The 15,004-nt window shown below is 46.9% G+C and overlaps 1 protein-coding gene, 5 non-coding genes and 1 pseudogene across 6 annotated transcripts in view; 6 read left to right on the plus strand and 1 right to left on the minus strand.

Moving 5' to 3' along the window:
• LOC138242764 (zinc finger protein 271-like) overlaps positions 1-15,004 on the plus strand; it is a 1,399,044-nt gene that overhangs the window by 410,723 nt on the left and 973,317 nt on the right. The window lies entirely within an intron of this gene.
• Positions 596-758, minus strand: LOC138243637 (U1 spliceosomal RNA). Its single transcript, XR_011192290.1, has one exon. It is a non-coding gene; the product is annotated as a U1 spliceosomal RNA (small nuclear RNA).
• On the plus strand, positions 3,659-3,777 carry LOC138217246 (5S ribosomal RNA). Its single transcript, XR_011180958.1, has one exon. It is a non-coding gene; the product is annotated as a 5S ribosomal RNA (ribosomal RNA).
• Positions 4,315-4,433, plus strand: LOC138216335 (5S ribosomal RNA). The gene has a single exon (XR_011180046.1). It is a non-coding gene; the product is annotated as a 5S ribosomal RNA (ribosomal RNA).
• Positions 4,971-5,089, plus strand: LOC138216336 (5S ribosomal RNA). Its single transcript, XR_011180047.1, has one exon. It is a non-coding gene; the product is annotated as a 5S ribosomal RNA (ribosomal RNA).
• Positions 5,627-5,745, plus strand: LOC138218768 (5S ribosomal RNA; annotated as a pseudogene).
• LOC138243494 (5S ribosomal RNA) lies at positions 6,283-6,401 on the plus strand. Its single transcript, XR_011192151.1, has one exon. It is a non-coding gene; the product is annotated as a 5S ribosomal RNA (ribosomal RNA).

Consider the following 15,004-nt stretch of genomic DNA (forward strand, 5'->3'; position numbering starts at 1 on the left):
CCATATGGTCTAGCGGTTACGATACCTGATCTTCACCCAGGTGGCCTGCTTTCAGCTCCTTGTATGAGAACGTGTCAGTTTTGCCTCCTGCTTTCCAAAGATCAGCACCATGTTTTACGCCTCCCCCGAATATCGAAGCTGCCTCTAAATCTGCAAATGAAGATGAGTCGACAAACCACTTGTTTTTCGTATAACTATACATATATTCATTTAATACTGATTTCATTCATTGAGCACGGATACAATAGAGGTACAGCCATTCACTGTTTGACATGTCTGCACTGGTACAGAACCTAGCAATCAGAAAACGGGTGAAACTGTCTTGAGAATTAGCATACAGTACCGAGGCCCCCATGACCAAATAAAGGCTAACCTCGATAATCAGCCTAAATAATGCAGACAACAGCAAAACGACTGAGTTTGAAAAGGGAATGAATGTCCGGAAGGAGTAGTGTAACCAGCTTGAAATGCTTCTCCGGACCTCTAACTAAAAGAAACCGGGAACCGGCAGTGGCATCGACTCCTTTCGAACTGGGATCCTATCGCAGCTCGTGGTGTCCTAACTCTCCCGTATCTGATATTGGACCAAGCACATCAGGAGAGAGCGCGAACGCAGTCCCCCACTACCAGAAATAATGCAGTCGAGATTCCCACATTTGGGGAATTCGCAGGGGTCAGCACAGCCGGAGTGCAATGGCCGAGCCTCGCCCTGGGTGAATCGATTTTTTAAGAACTTTATTTTCTTTTCACAAAAGAATACAGGACATCACAAATTAGAAAGCTTTACATTAATATACATACTTAAAACAGTATATATGATCACATCTCATTACATTTTGACACGGTACCAGTTACATAGCAACAATTTCTTTTTTTCTGGTGTAAATCACATTCTTTACTTAAACATGATAATGTTTTTCACAGTGTAGGGAAAACCGGTTCAGGGACGCCAAATATGTAATCATAGTGGCTCTCTGAAGGCACCAGTTCTGTGGGGTTTGGGCATTTACTGAGACAATTATTAATTGTAGCAGTAAATCACAAAGTTGATTCTTTTGATGGCTTTAGAATCCAACCATGCGACATAACTCAAACAACGCGCACACACAGGTACTAATACACGAGGATACATTTATTAATACATAGAATATGCATATAAACCTAACAGATCTTATCGAGAGGGTTATCAGAATACAAAAGGTATATATTCAGTCAGTTACGAAGTGTTACACATCAAGAGGACATACGTTCAGTATATCATTCATTAAGACCGTTTCGTAAAGTGAACTTGGTTACAACTTCTACATTAGATACTCAAAACAAGTACATAACTCTTAGGAATTAAATTGATATCAACTGGTTTGGATAACAATTGAATTCTCGAGCTGTAATGCATTGAAGTTGAATACTCATCCAATTTCTGGGGGTTCAGATCTCCTGCGGGCACAAAGAAACAGTTGCAGGCTGTTGCTGTCCAATTCGCGCTCTCTGGCTCCGTGCCAGGCTGTGCTGTGCGGCTTGCGACAGTGCGCTGCTGATGCTCACTGTTGGCTTTAACTAGCAAAGTTTGTGCACAGGAGAAAAGATGACTGTGGGTCCCAGCAAGTCAGGAAGAGGACCGGTTCGTTCCTGATGAAGAGCTAGTTCTGAATAGTGATTCAGCTGTCCAAAGTTCCGACCTGTTCACGAGGCCTGCTGCTGGTTACTCTCTGGCAACCTCCACTCTAGACTCTTAGAACAAAGGAAAGTTCTGGCACTCGGACACACTGGCCGTTCCGTGGTTGTCCGGGCTGAGTCTCAGGATGGTCAGGAGGCGCGCTGCGAGAATGTCCTGCCCTTGGGATTCTCCTTTGAATTCCCTTTAGAATTGTTGAATCTGAATGTGAATCTGAATCTCGTTGAATCTCACAGGCTCTCTGTGTTGCCTGTTTTTACCTGGAGGAACTTCAGCTCATTGATTGGCTGAAAGTTCCATGGGCATCAGAGTCCCACGTGGGTTACTCGGCCCTACCAGTCCCTGATTGGTTGATCAAGGTGAGATATGAGTCACTTAGTCCTGACACTTAGGAATGCAATCCAGATGTCCAACTCGCACTCCCTAGACAGATAGGCACCAATGGATGACCATTGATCATGATAGCCAGGCTTAGCTAATTGCATCCCCCTTTGGGAGCTGTCTTTTATCAAAGGAACCCTAAATCAGCCTGCATGGTTTCTCTGTGGCTGCACCACAGAGATGAACAGAGAAATGAGGCCTAATTTGGGAAAGCTCAGAAACACTTAATTCTGCCTTATTATTAAGCCTCGCCGCTACAACAGTTTCTTGAGAGATTGACCTATGCTCTCTATTTCCCACAGATTTTCTGCTTCCTCCCTCCCTTCTCTCCACAGATCTCTGAGGTAATAGTTCTCTTGGGTGATGAACAGGGCCAGGATACCTGCTGCCTTGACTGGGACCTCGATGCCTTTGAACAGCCCCATGTTCCTCACTCTCCACAGAGCGTCTTTCCCACTGTTCACCACGGCCCAGATCCTGTCAAACACGTCAGGAGGAAGTTTGACAGGAGAGATGCAGTTGTAGCGGCAATGCTTGTTAATAAGACAGAATTAAGTTGTGGTATGCTGTCCTAAATGAGGCCCCATCTCACCTTCCATCTCTGTGGTGCAGCCACAGAGAAAGTATTCATGCAGGCTGATTTAAGATGTTTTCTTTTGATAAGGGACAGCTCCCAGATGGGGATGCACTAAGCTAAGCCTGGCTATCATGATCAATGGTCATCCATTGGCGCCTATCTGTCTAGGGAGTGCCAAATGGACATCTGGACTGCATTCCTAAGTGTCAAGAGTAAGTGACTCATATCTCACCTTGATCAACCAATCAGGGACTGGCAGGGCGTGGTAATACCACGTGGGTCTCCAATGCCTGCCAAACTCTCAACCAATCAGCACACATCTGTGTCTTGGTCAAAAAGTGAGCGCAAGCTCAGATCGGGGCTCTCCTTGGCCATTGTCGCACATCCTCAGAGACAATCATGTGACAACTGCTGTTGTCTGCAAAGGGACTTGGACTTTGTTATAAGCGCAAGGCCGAGGATCCCGTACGTACTCAGAATTCAGAAAGCTTTTAAGCGCAGGAGGCGCCCTATCCCCGCTCGCTCGCTCATTCCCTTGTTCACACGTGCAGTGCAGCTTGTCCTTCTGTTTATTTGTCAGCTATGGCGAAACACTTGCTTGTGTATTAGCGTGAGCGTTTTTTATTCTGATCATGAACAGTTTTACAAGTCCGCAAAGCATCGAGGAAAGGTTTATCACCAGCTGAAAAGAGACACAGCGCTTCGGCTGTGGAGACTTGTTCGGCTGGCGTTCGGAGAGTCGCGTTTTTCAGAATTGTATTGAGATCGTTTTCCACAGAGCTCAGATGTCAAAGCACAGCAGCAGCTCTCCACAGCGATCCTCTATAACGCCCTTTCTCCCGCAGCTCCGTCCTCATTGGAAGGAAGCAAGAGTGAAAGGCTGAAGTGAAATAGAGCGGGGACGAGGGCAGTGAAGAGAGAGAACGTGGGAAGAAGAGAAAAACGCAAGGGAAAAAAAGCAGCGTCGTAAAAGAGGTGACGGAGCTGTCCTCTCAATAAGAAGGGTGCCAGGGAGCCTTGCTCTCGCTTATGGCCACACCCCCTTGAGCACGCCTGATCTCGTCTGATCTTGGAAGCTAAACAGGGATGGGCCTGGTTAGTACTTGGATGGGAGACCGCCTGGGAATACCAGGTGCTGTAAGCTTTTAAGCGCAGGAGGCGCCCTATCCCCGCTCGCTCGCTCATTCCCCTGTTCACACGTGCAGTGCGGCTTGTCCGCCTGTTTATTTGTCAGCTTTGGCGAGACACGGGTGCTTGTGTATTAGCGTGAGCGTTTTTTATTCTGATCAGGAACAGTTTTATAAGTCCGCAAAGGATCGAGGAAAGGTTTATCGCCAGCTGAAAAGAGACACAGCGCTTCGGCTGTGGAGACTTGTTCGGCTGGCGTTCGGAGAGTCGCGTTTTTCAGAATTGTATTGAGATCGTTTTCCACAGAGCTCAGATGTCACAGCACAGCAGCAGCTCTCCACAGCGATCCTCTATAGCGCCCTTTCTCCCGCAGCTCCGTCCTCATTGGAAGGAAGCAAGAGTGAAAGGCTGAAGTGAAATAGAGCGGGGACGAAGGCAGTGAAGAGAGAGAACGTGGGAAGAAGAGAAAAACGCAAGGGAAAAAAAGCAGCGTCGCAAAAGAGGTGACGGAGCTGTCCTCTCAATAAGAAGGGTGCCAGCGAGCTTTGCTCTCGCTTACGGCCTCACCCCCTTGAGCACGCCTGATCTCGTCTGATCTCGGAAGCTAAACAGGGATGGGCCTGGTTAGTACTTGGATGGGAGACCGCCTGGGAATACCAGGTGCTGTAAGCTTTTAAGCGCAGGAGGCGCCCTATCCCCGCTCGCTCGCTCATTCCCCTGTTCACACGTGCAGTGCGGCTTGTCCGTCTGTTTATTTGTCAGCTTTGGCGAGACACGGGTGCTTGTGTTTTAGCTTGAGCGTTTTTTATTCTGATCAGGAACAGTTTTACAAGTCCGCAAAGGATCGAGGAAAGGTTTATCGCCAGCTGAAAAGAGACACAGCGCTTCGGCTGCGGAGACTTGTTCGGCTGGCGTTCGGAGAGTCGCGTTTTTCAGGATTGTATTGAGATCGTTTTCTACAGAGCTCAGATGTCAAAGCACAGCAGCAGCTCTCCACAGCGATCCTCTATAGCGCCCTTTCTCCCGCAGCTCCGTCCTCATTGGAAGGAAGCAAGAGTGAAAGGCTGAAGTGAAATAGAGCGGGGACGAAGGCAGTGAAGAGAGAGAACGTGGGAAGAAGAGAAAAACGCAAGGGAAAAAAAGCAGCGTCGTAAAAGAGGTGACGGAGCTGTCCTCTCAATAAGAAGGGTGCCAGCGAGCTTTGCTCTCGCTTACGGCCTCACCCCCTTGAGCACGCCTGATCTCGTCTGATCTCGGAAGCTAAACAGGGATGGGCCTGGTTAGTACTTGGATGGGAGACCGCCTGGGAATACCAGGTGCTGTAAGCTTTTAAGTGCAGGAGGCGCCCTATCCCCGCTCGCTCGCTCATTCCCCTGTTCACACGTGCAGTGCGGCTTGTCCGTCTGTTTATTTGTCAGCTTTGGCGAGACACGTGTGCTTGTGTATTAGCGTGAGCGTTTTTTATTCTGATCAGGAACAGTTTTACAAGTCCGCAAAGGATCGAGGAAAGGTTTATCGCCAGCTGAAAGGAGACACAGCGCTTCGGCTGTGGAGACTTGTTCGGCTGGCGTTCGGAGAGTCGCGATTTTCAGAATTGTATTGAGATCGTTTTCCACAGAGCTCAGATGTCAAAGCACAGCAGCAGCTCTCCACAGCGATCCTCTATAGCGCCCTTTCTCCCGCAGCTCCGTCCTCATTGGAAGGAAGCAAGAGTGAAAGGCTGAAGTGAAATAGAGCGGGGACGAAGGCAGTGAAGAGAGAGAACGTGGGAAGAAGAGAAAAACGCAAGGGAAAAAAAGCAGCGTCGTAAAAGAGGTGAAGGAGCTGTCCTCTCAATAAGAAGGGTGCCAGCGAGCCTTGCTCTCGCTTACGGCCACACCCCCTTGAGCATGCCTGATCTCGCCTGATCTCGGAAGCTAAACAGGGATGGGCGTGGTTAGTACTTGGATGGGAGACCGCCTTGGAATACCAGGTGCTGTAAGCTTTTAAGCGCAGGAGGCGCCCTATCCCCGCTCGCTCTCTCATTCCCCTGTTCACACGTGCAGTGCGGCTTGTCCGTCTGTTTATTTGTCAGCTTTGGCGAGACACGGGTGCTTGTGTATTAGCGTGAGCGTTTTTTATTCTGATCAGGAACAGTTTTACAAGTCCGAAAAGGATCGAGGAAAGGTTTATCGCCAGCTGAAAAGAGACACAGCGCTTCGGCTGTGGAGACTTGTTCGGCTGGCGTTCGGAGAGTCGCGTTTTTCACAATTGTATTGAGATCGTTTTCCACAGAGCTCAGATGTCAAAGCACAGCAGCAGCTCTCCACAGCGATCCTCTATAGCGCCCTTTCTCCCGCAGCTCCGTCCTCATTGGAAGGAAGCAAGAGTGAAAGGCTGAAGTGAAATAGAGCGGGGACGAAGGCAGTGAAGAGAGAGAACGTGGGAAGAAGAGAAAAACGCAAGGGAAAAAAAGCAGCGTCGTAAAAGAGGTGACGGAGCTGTCCTCTCAATAAGAAGGGTGCCAGCGAGCCTTGCTCTCGCTTACGGCCACACCCCCTTGAGCACGCCTGATCTCGTCTGATCTCGGAAGCTAAACAGGGATGGGCCTGGTTAGTACTTGGATGGGAGACCGCCTGGGAATACCAGGTGCTGTAAGCTTTTAAGCGCAGGAGGCGCCCTATCCCCGCTCGCTCGCTCATTCCCCTGTTCACAAATGTATCCTCGTGTATTAGTACCTGTGTGTGCGTTGTTTGAGTTATGTCGCATGGTTGGATTCTAAGACCATTAAAAGAATCAATTTTGTGATTTACTGCCACAAAAATAATTGTCCCAGTAAATGCCCAAACCCCTACAGAACTGGTGCCTCGTGAGAGAACACTACAACAGTGTGTGATATCCTGTCCCAGCCTGTGGAGCAGACAGCGAGCCTGTCTCTTAATAATACTAATAATACAGTGTGTGATCTCCTGTCCCAGCCTGGGAAACAGTGAGTCAGCCTCTCAATAATTATAATACAGTGTGATCTACTGTCCCAGCCTGAGGAACACACAGTGAGTCTGTATCTAAATAATAATAATACAGTGCGTGATCTCCTGTACTAGCCTGAGGAACAGACAGCGAGCCTGTCTTTCAATAATGATAACCTAGTGTGGAATGTCCTGTCCCAGTCTGAAGAACAAACAGTGAGCATGTCCCTCAGTAATAATAGAACAGTGTGTGATCTCCAGTCCCAGCAGGAGGAACAGACAGTGAGTCTGTATCTCAATAATAATAATACAGTGTGTGATCTCCTGTCCAAGCCTGGGGAACACTGAGGCTGTCTCTCAATACTAATAATACAGTGTGTGATATCCTGCCCCAGCCTGAGGAACAGACAGTGAGCCTGTCTCTCAATAATAATAATACAGTGTGTGATTTCCTGTCCCAGCCTGGGGAACAGTGAACCAGATACTCAATAATAATAATACAGTGTGTGATCTCCTGTCTCAGCCTGGGGAACACTGAGCCTGTCTCTCAATACTAATTATACAGTGTGTCATTTCCTGCCCCAGTCAGAGGAACAGACAGTGAGCCCGTCTCTCAATAATAATAATACAGTGTGTGATCTCCTTTCCCGACCTGAGGAACAGACAGGAGTGAGCCAGTCTCTCAATAATAATAAAGCAGATTATGATCTGCTGTCCCAGCCTAAGGAACAGTCAGGAAACAGCAGGTCTCTCTATAATAATAATACAGTTTGTGATCTCCTGTCCCAGCCTGAGGAACAGACAGTGAGTCTGTCTCTCAATAATAATTGCGCCTCCTGTCCCAGCCTGGGGAACAGTGAGCTTGTCTCTCAATAATAATAATACAGTGTGTCATTTCCTGTCCCAGCCTGAGGAACAGTGAGCTTGTCTCTCAATAATAATAATACAGTTTAAACTCCTGTCCCAGCCTGAGGAACAGTGAGCCTGTCTCTCAATAATAAAAATACAATGTGTGATCTCCTGTCCCAGCCTGGGGAACACTGAGGCTTTCTCTCAATACTAATAATACAGTGTGTGATTTCCTGTCCCAGCCTGAGGAGCAGACTGTGAGGTTGACTTCGCATGCAATTTTGCAATTTTTCGTCATATCTGCCAGTTTTTCTGCTGAAATGCAAACGGGCGTGGTTTCTTATATGCAAAAAACTTGCCAGAGCTCTTCTGAAGCACATAAAAATATTTGGAGATATACATTTGTCTTGTTTTCCTCTTAGGCTCTAGAATTGATAACTTTTTTTTCATTTTTGGCATTTTTCATCATTTTCCAGAAAGTGGGTGCAAGCCCGATATCATGAGAAGAACCTTCACGATTCGGGGATCAGTCAATGGATTTTCTTCAAAATTGGATTTTTACACTCTGTGGACCAAGAGAAGTTGCTCTATAATGTTTTTTTTCAAATTTAAAAATATCAACTTTTCATGGAGCTTTGAAGGGGATGGATTCACCCTGCTTTAGCCAGGACAGAGCTCCAGGAGCCTGGGTAGGATTCTAGCTTTCTCCCCTTGCAGGCAACTGGCACAGAAGACAAAATTTTTTTCTTTAAAATCTTTTTTTTTGTGTTCCTTGTTGTTCCAAACTTAATTTTAATCACTTTTAATTAGAGGTTTTATTAAAAATAGTGCAATAAATGACTAATTTCACAAAAAATCATGTAATTTAAAACGGATGTTTTTAACTTTATTGTAATGTTTTAGAAACTAAAATGTCTTCAAAAACGGTTGTTTTTCACTCCTAGGAATGAAAACTGTTGTTATATGATGTTATATGATGTTTTTTTTTTCAAATTTTAAATGATGATTTTTTCATGGAGCTTTGAAGGGGATGGATTCACCCTCCTTTAGCCAGGACAGAGCTCCAGGAGCCTGGGTAGGATTCTAGCTTTCTCCCCTTGCAGGCACCTGGCACAGAAGACAAATTTCTTTTCCTTTAAATCTTTTTTTTTTGTGTTCCTTGTTGTTCCAAACTTAATTTTAATCACTTTTAATTAGAGATTTTATTAAAAATAGTGCAATAAATGACTAATTTCACAAAAAATCATGTAATATAAAACAGATGTTTTTAACTTTATTGTAGTGTTTTAGAAACTAATATGCCTTCAAAAATGGTTATTTTTCACTCCTAGGAATGAAAGCTGTTGTTATATGATGTTTATTTTCAAATTTTGAAAAATCAAAGGATTCTAGCTTTCTCCCCTTGCAGGCATCGGACACAGAGTCCTCATGGTTTTCCTAAAAATCTTTTTTTATATTCCCTGGTGTTCCAAACTTAGTTTTAATCAATTCTAATTTGTTATTATGTTAAAAACAGGGTAATAAAATCTTAATTGGACGATAAAGGGCATAAGAAGACATTACCAACCACGACCACAAGATGGAGATATTGTCCAGACATTACCAACAACGACCACAAGGTGGAGATATTGTCCAAAGAGGCAAGAAGGGCAAAGCCGCGATGAGGTAAAATCACTTTTTGAAAGAGATTGTTGTCAGAATGCACATCCGTATTCCAAACAGAATCTCTAGTAAAATATGATCATTTGTGAAACAGGCAAATGAGTGTCTGCTACATTATGATTTCTGCATTTGTTGGTTTTTAAGGAGTAAGAGTGCAGGGGGTTTAAACCTGCGATCCAGTGTGTTGAAGAATTTCAAAACACTACCTATAGCACATATGGAAATAAATCTATTTAAATATATATCACTGTGTTGAAGCTAGAGACACAGAATAGCTTTTCCTTTGCAGCTTGATCTATTCATTCCTCCTGTAGGCTCAGAGCTTACATAAGCAATAAATGATTGCTTATGCTTTATAAACAAATCTCATTGAAATAAAAGCTAAAGTTTTGTATTTATCTTGTACTATAGAACATGACTTTCTTTGTATTTCAAGCCCACTAAAGTGTCCAAATGACGCACTACATGATATAAGGAAGATTATCACATGCATATCGGTATTATCTTTCTTATGAAAATGCATTCCTTTCATAACCTTTTACTTTTTAAAATGAACTCAAATTGTTTATAATGTAAAGCCGTCTGGAAATAAATCCTCAGACTGCTTACTGGCCTGGGCATGTACCAAAAAAAAAATCAGTGAGCACATATATATATATATCTATCACTGTGTTGAACCTAGAGACACAGAATAACTGCTAACACATCCTAAATACAGTGTTAAAGCACCCTTGAACTCATCCCGAAAGTATCATTTCTTGAAAGGGATTGCTGTCCGAATGCACATCTGAATCCCAAACAGAATCTCTAGTAAAATACGATCATTTGTGAAACAGGCAAATGGGACTGAATTAAATTATCTAATTAAAATAAAAGCTAAAGTTTTGTATTTATCTTGTACCATAGAACATTACTTTCTTTGTATTTCAAGCCCACAAAGTGTCCAAAAGATGGACTACATGATATAAGGAAGATTATCACATGCATGGAGATTAATCATTTCTTGAAAGGGATTGCTGTCCGAATGCACATCTGAATCCCAAACAGAATCTCTAGTAAAATACGATCAGTTGTGAAACAGGCAAATGGGACTGAATTAAATTATCTAATTTAAATAAAAGCTAAAGTTTTGTATTTATCTTGACCATAGAACATGACTTTCTTTGTATTTCAAGCCCAGAAAGTGTCCAAATGATGCACCTCATGGTATAAGAAAGATTATCACATGCGTATCGGTATTATCTGTCTTATGAAAATGCATTCCTTTCATTACCTTTTACTTTTTAAAATGAACTCAAATTGTGGATATTGTTAGTAGAATAGATTCTAATAATATAATGATCCAGTGTGTTACACTGGCCTGCTAAGCCTGGCCTGGGGGATTGTGCACATAGCCCTTTCAGTGCTGGAGGTGTTAATGACGGAAGTGTTGGAGCTGTGTGGGATAAGTGAGTGAATATCTGTAGGGGGTTTTAGCTTTTCCTTTGCAGCTTGATCTCTACATTCCTCTTGTAGGCCCAGAGCTTACATAAGCAATAAATGATTGCTTATGCTTTATAAAGAAATCTCATTAAAATGAAAGCTAAAGATTTGTATATATCTTGTACCATAGAAAATGACTTTCTTTGTATTTCAAGCCCACAAAGTCTCCAAACAAATCTCATTAAAATAAAAGCTAAAGTTTTGTATTTATCTTGTACTATAGAACATGACTTTCTTTGTATTTCAAGCCCACAAAGTGTCCAAAAGACGCACTACATGATATAAGGAAGATTATCACATGCATATCGGTATTATCTTTCTTATGAAAATGTCTCTCAATAATAAAAATACAATGTGTGATCTCCTGTCCCAGCCTGGGGAACACTGAGGCTTTCTCTCAATACTAATAATACAGTGTGTGATTTCCTGTCCCAGCCTGAGGAGCAGACTGTGAGCCTGTCTCTCAATAATAATATAGTGTGTGACCACCTTCTGTGGTCTGTTTCAAATCCGCCCGCGATGAGACACCGAGGAGAAATGAAGAGCCCCAGTCGCGCTAGAAAATCACCCGGGAAAGAGACTTTCAATGTAGGAAAAAAAAGTCGTTAGTAACAGACATAATATGTTTGTTTTGTTTTTTTAATCGCTGCGATGTGTGACTAAGCTCATACGACTAAGAGTTGCCCCCTTTGTCTAGATCTGGTAACCTGCTCGTCGCTGGTGGGCCAGATCGTGTCCCCCGTCACTACACTGGGGCATTAAGACCCTCACAGACCGCAGGGTGAGTGCCCCCTGCTGGCCCCACTGAGAGGTCGTATCCCACCTCCTCCGCTCTCTGCGAAAAGCAGTATCTTCAGGCCCAGACATCCCACCCCTGCCACTCTCTGCGTAAATAAGTATCGTCAGGCCCTGACATCCCACCCCTGCCACTCCCTGCGTAAAGAAGTGTCGTATGGCCCTGACATCACACCCCCACCACTCTCTGCGGAAAGCACTGTCGTATAGCCCTGACACCCACCCCTCCACTCTTTGAATAAAGCAGTGTCGTAAGGCCCTGACATCCCACCCCCGCCACTGTCTACGTAAAGTCTGTGTGGGTCCTGATGCCCCAGTATAGTGACGGGGGACACTGGACTGTAAACAGGCACCGTCCTTCGGATGAGACGTAAAACCGAGGTCCTGACTCTCTGTGCTCGTTAACAATCCCGGGGTGTTTCTGGAGAAGAGTAGGGGTGTTACCCCAGTGTCCTGGCCTGATTCCCCCCCTGGTCTTGACCCATCATGGCCTTCTTATCACACCCCTCTCTGAACTGGCTCCATCCCTCTGCTCTCCTCCCCACTGAGAGCTGCTGTGTGCTGAGCGGACTGGAGCATCATCCAGGTGGGGGCTGCACACTGGGGGGGGCTGGAGGGGATCCCCCTGACCTGGGAGGAGCTCTGAGTGGAGAGTCCAGACTTATTAATTATTATTATTATTCGTGCTGCACTGGGTTTCAGTTCTGGCAGTGAGAGGGGGACTCTGTAATCAGTACAGATACTTATGACTGTATAATAATACACGATAGGAATGGAAAACAGGGTAGCGCTGTAGTCCCTTCGAAACGTTTTCACAACCCGGACTCGTGAAGGTACAGGTCCTCTCCCATCGTCCGGAGCAAGGTGTATGGTGTCCTGGTGATTTCTCCCGTTTTGAACGGAGTTTAATGTCTTGTTTCTACTTTATTAGAGAGAGGCACTGAACATCCTGTGATGGACTGGTGTCCTGTCCAGGGTGTGTGTGTGAGTGTGTGTGTGTGTCCTGTGATGGACTGCTGTCCTGTCCAGGGTGTGTGAGTGTGTGTGTCCTGTGATGGACTGCTGTCCTGTCCAGGGTGTGTGAGTGTGTGTGTCCTGTGAAGGACTGGTGTCCTGTCCAGGGTGTGTGTGTGTACTGTGATGGACTTGTATCCTGTGAAGGACTGGTGTCCTGTCCAGGGTGTGTGTGTGTCCTGTGATGGACTGGTGGATCACAATATTAATTCTCCTCCTTGATTCCCTCCTTTATCGCCAGAGTGAAAGCGGGACACGGCAGTAAAAGCTCAGCCCTGCGGGTGGTGGTCCTCTCGGCCACACGGGGGCGCTGTGGCTCCACGGGGGGGGGTTATGTTCAAGTCCCGCTGGGAATCGCACCGACGCGGCGGAGTTCGTGAACGTCCCAGACACCAAGAAAACGAGAGAGAGAAAAAAGGTTGTTTTCGGGGTTCAAGAAGCAACCCCGAGATTCAGGGAGTTTCCCCGCTGAGCTTACTCTGCCGAAAACACGCAGGTTTTATTTTTTTCCCGTGCCCCCCCTCACACAGGCCGTTTCTGTAGCGTGAAGTTGTGTTTTTTTGCGCGGCGGTCGGTGAGGGGCGAAATTTTATTTATTTTTTTCCCACGGTTTGAAACAGAAACAGCCGGGTGGTGTTGTAGAGAGGTCGACGTGCCTGGTTTTCCTCGTCTGCGAAGCCCGGTTTTTTTTTTATTGGGGGGGGGGGGGGGGGTCGTGAGGTCCCACGCAGCGCTCGGAAAAGAAAATGGCGTTTCTTTTCCCTGCAGGACGGGGGGGACTTGTGTTTTTTGGACATGGCGTGGCCCGAAATTTACGCCCTTGGCGCTAGAGGGGGGTGGATGTTGGTCTTTCTTTGATTTTGGGGTCGGGGGGGTGCTAATTTCACTGAACCAAACCCCACGGAAATCCGTGTTGGACGTGGGGGTGCTGAATGCGCCCTCGACGTGATTTTGTCTTTAAATTCAAGTGCAGCTTTTGTAACCCTTGGGCCGGAAACACCTGGACCCGTTTCCTCTGCCTGTCCGAGGTGGCGACTACCGGGGTCGTACAGGGACACCCGGCTGGCCGCTGAGAGTTGGAAAAATAAAATGTCCCAAAAAAAAACAACAACCGTGAAAAATGTCGGCCATTTTTGTTTCGCGGCCGAGACGTGAGCGCGTCGGGGGCGACGTCACGGGGGTGTCACAATGACACACTGTAGAGACACACTGTAGAGACTGCCCAAGGCCCCTAGTCTCGACACGACTGGGCTGGGCTATTTGGTCAGAGCTGTCTCGGAGATGAGCAGTTTGGCGTCTTCACAGGTCACACCGGTCAGGCCGAACCCGGACTGGCAGCGGGAGAGATCCCGGCCCAAGTCCCGGTGCTTTTCCGTAAGTCTGACCCGGTCGCCTTCCGCGAGACTGGAACGGCCGCCCTGTGGTGGGCCCGGTGCCCCACATCTACCCTACAGCTCCCCCCACTGACCCCTAAACTCCCGATACCCTACAGCTCCCCCCACTGACCCCTAAACTCCCGATACCCTACAGCTCCCCACACTGACCCCTAAACTCCCGATACCCTACAGCTCCCCTCACTGACCCCTAAACTCCCGATACCCTACAGCTCCACACTCTGACCCCTAAACTCCCGATACCCTACAGCTCCCCCCACTGACCCCTAAACTCCCGATACCCTACAGCTCCCCACACTGACCCCTAAACTCCCGATACCCTACAGCTCCCCTCACTGACCCCTAAACTCCCGATACCCTACAGCTCCACACTCTGACCCCTAAACTCCCGATACCCTACAGCTCCCCCCACTGACCCCTAAACTCCCGATACCCTACAGCTCCCCACACTGACCCCTAAACTCCCGATACCCTACAGCTCCCCCCACTGACCCCTAAACTCCCGATACCCTACAGCTCCACACTCTGACCCCTAAACTCCCGATACCCTACAGCTCCCCCCACTGACCCCTAAACTCCCGATACCCTACAGCTCCCCACACTGACCCCTAAACTCCCGATACCCTACAGCTCCCCCCACTGACCCCTAAACTCCTGATACCCTACGGCTCCCCCCACTGACCCCTAAACTCCCGATACCCTACGGCTCCCCACACTGACCCCTAAACTCCCGATACCCTACAGCTCCCCACTCCGGCCCCTAAACTCCCGATACCCTACAGCTCCCCACTCTGACCCCCACAGTCCTGATGGCCGAGAGGTCTCTGCTTGCTGTAGTGATTGAGTGAGCTCTGTGGACCTGACCTCTGTCTTGTGTCCTCATTTCCAGCGTCTCCTAGTGGTCCGGCATTTCACACGACCTGAAGGTGAGATCTGGGGAGGAGACAGAGCACCCCCTAACACCCCTGAGCTGGGTTACAGGGTAAGACAGCTTCTTACTGTTGGACACACCTGTTCACACTCTTACTGGACACACTGGACACACTCGCCTGTCCGGACTATTACTGGACACACTGTACACACTCACCTGTCCAGACTC

This window comes from Lepisosteus oculatus, chromosome 14, assembly GCF_040954835.1.
Source record: "Lepisosteus oculatus isolate fLepOcu1 chromosome 14, fLepOcu1.hap2, whole genome shotgun sequence".
NCBI classification, from domain to species: Eukaryota; Metazoa; Chordata; class Actinopteri; order Semionotiformes; family Lepisosteidae; genus Lepisosteus; species Lepisosteus oculatus.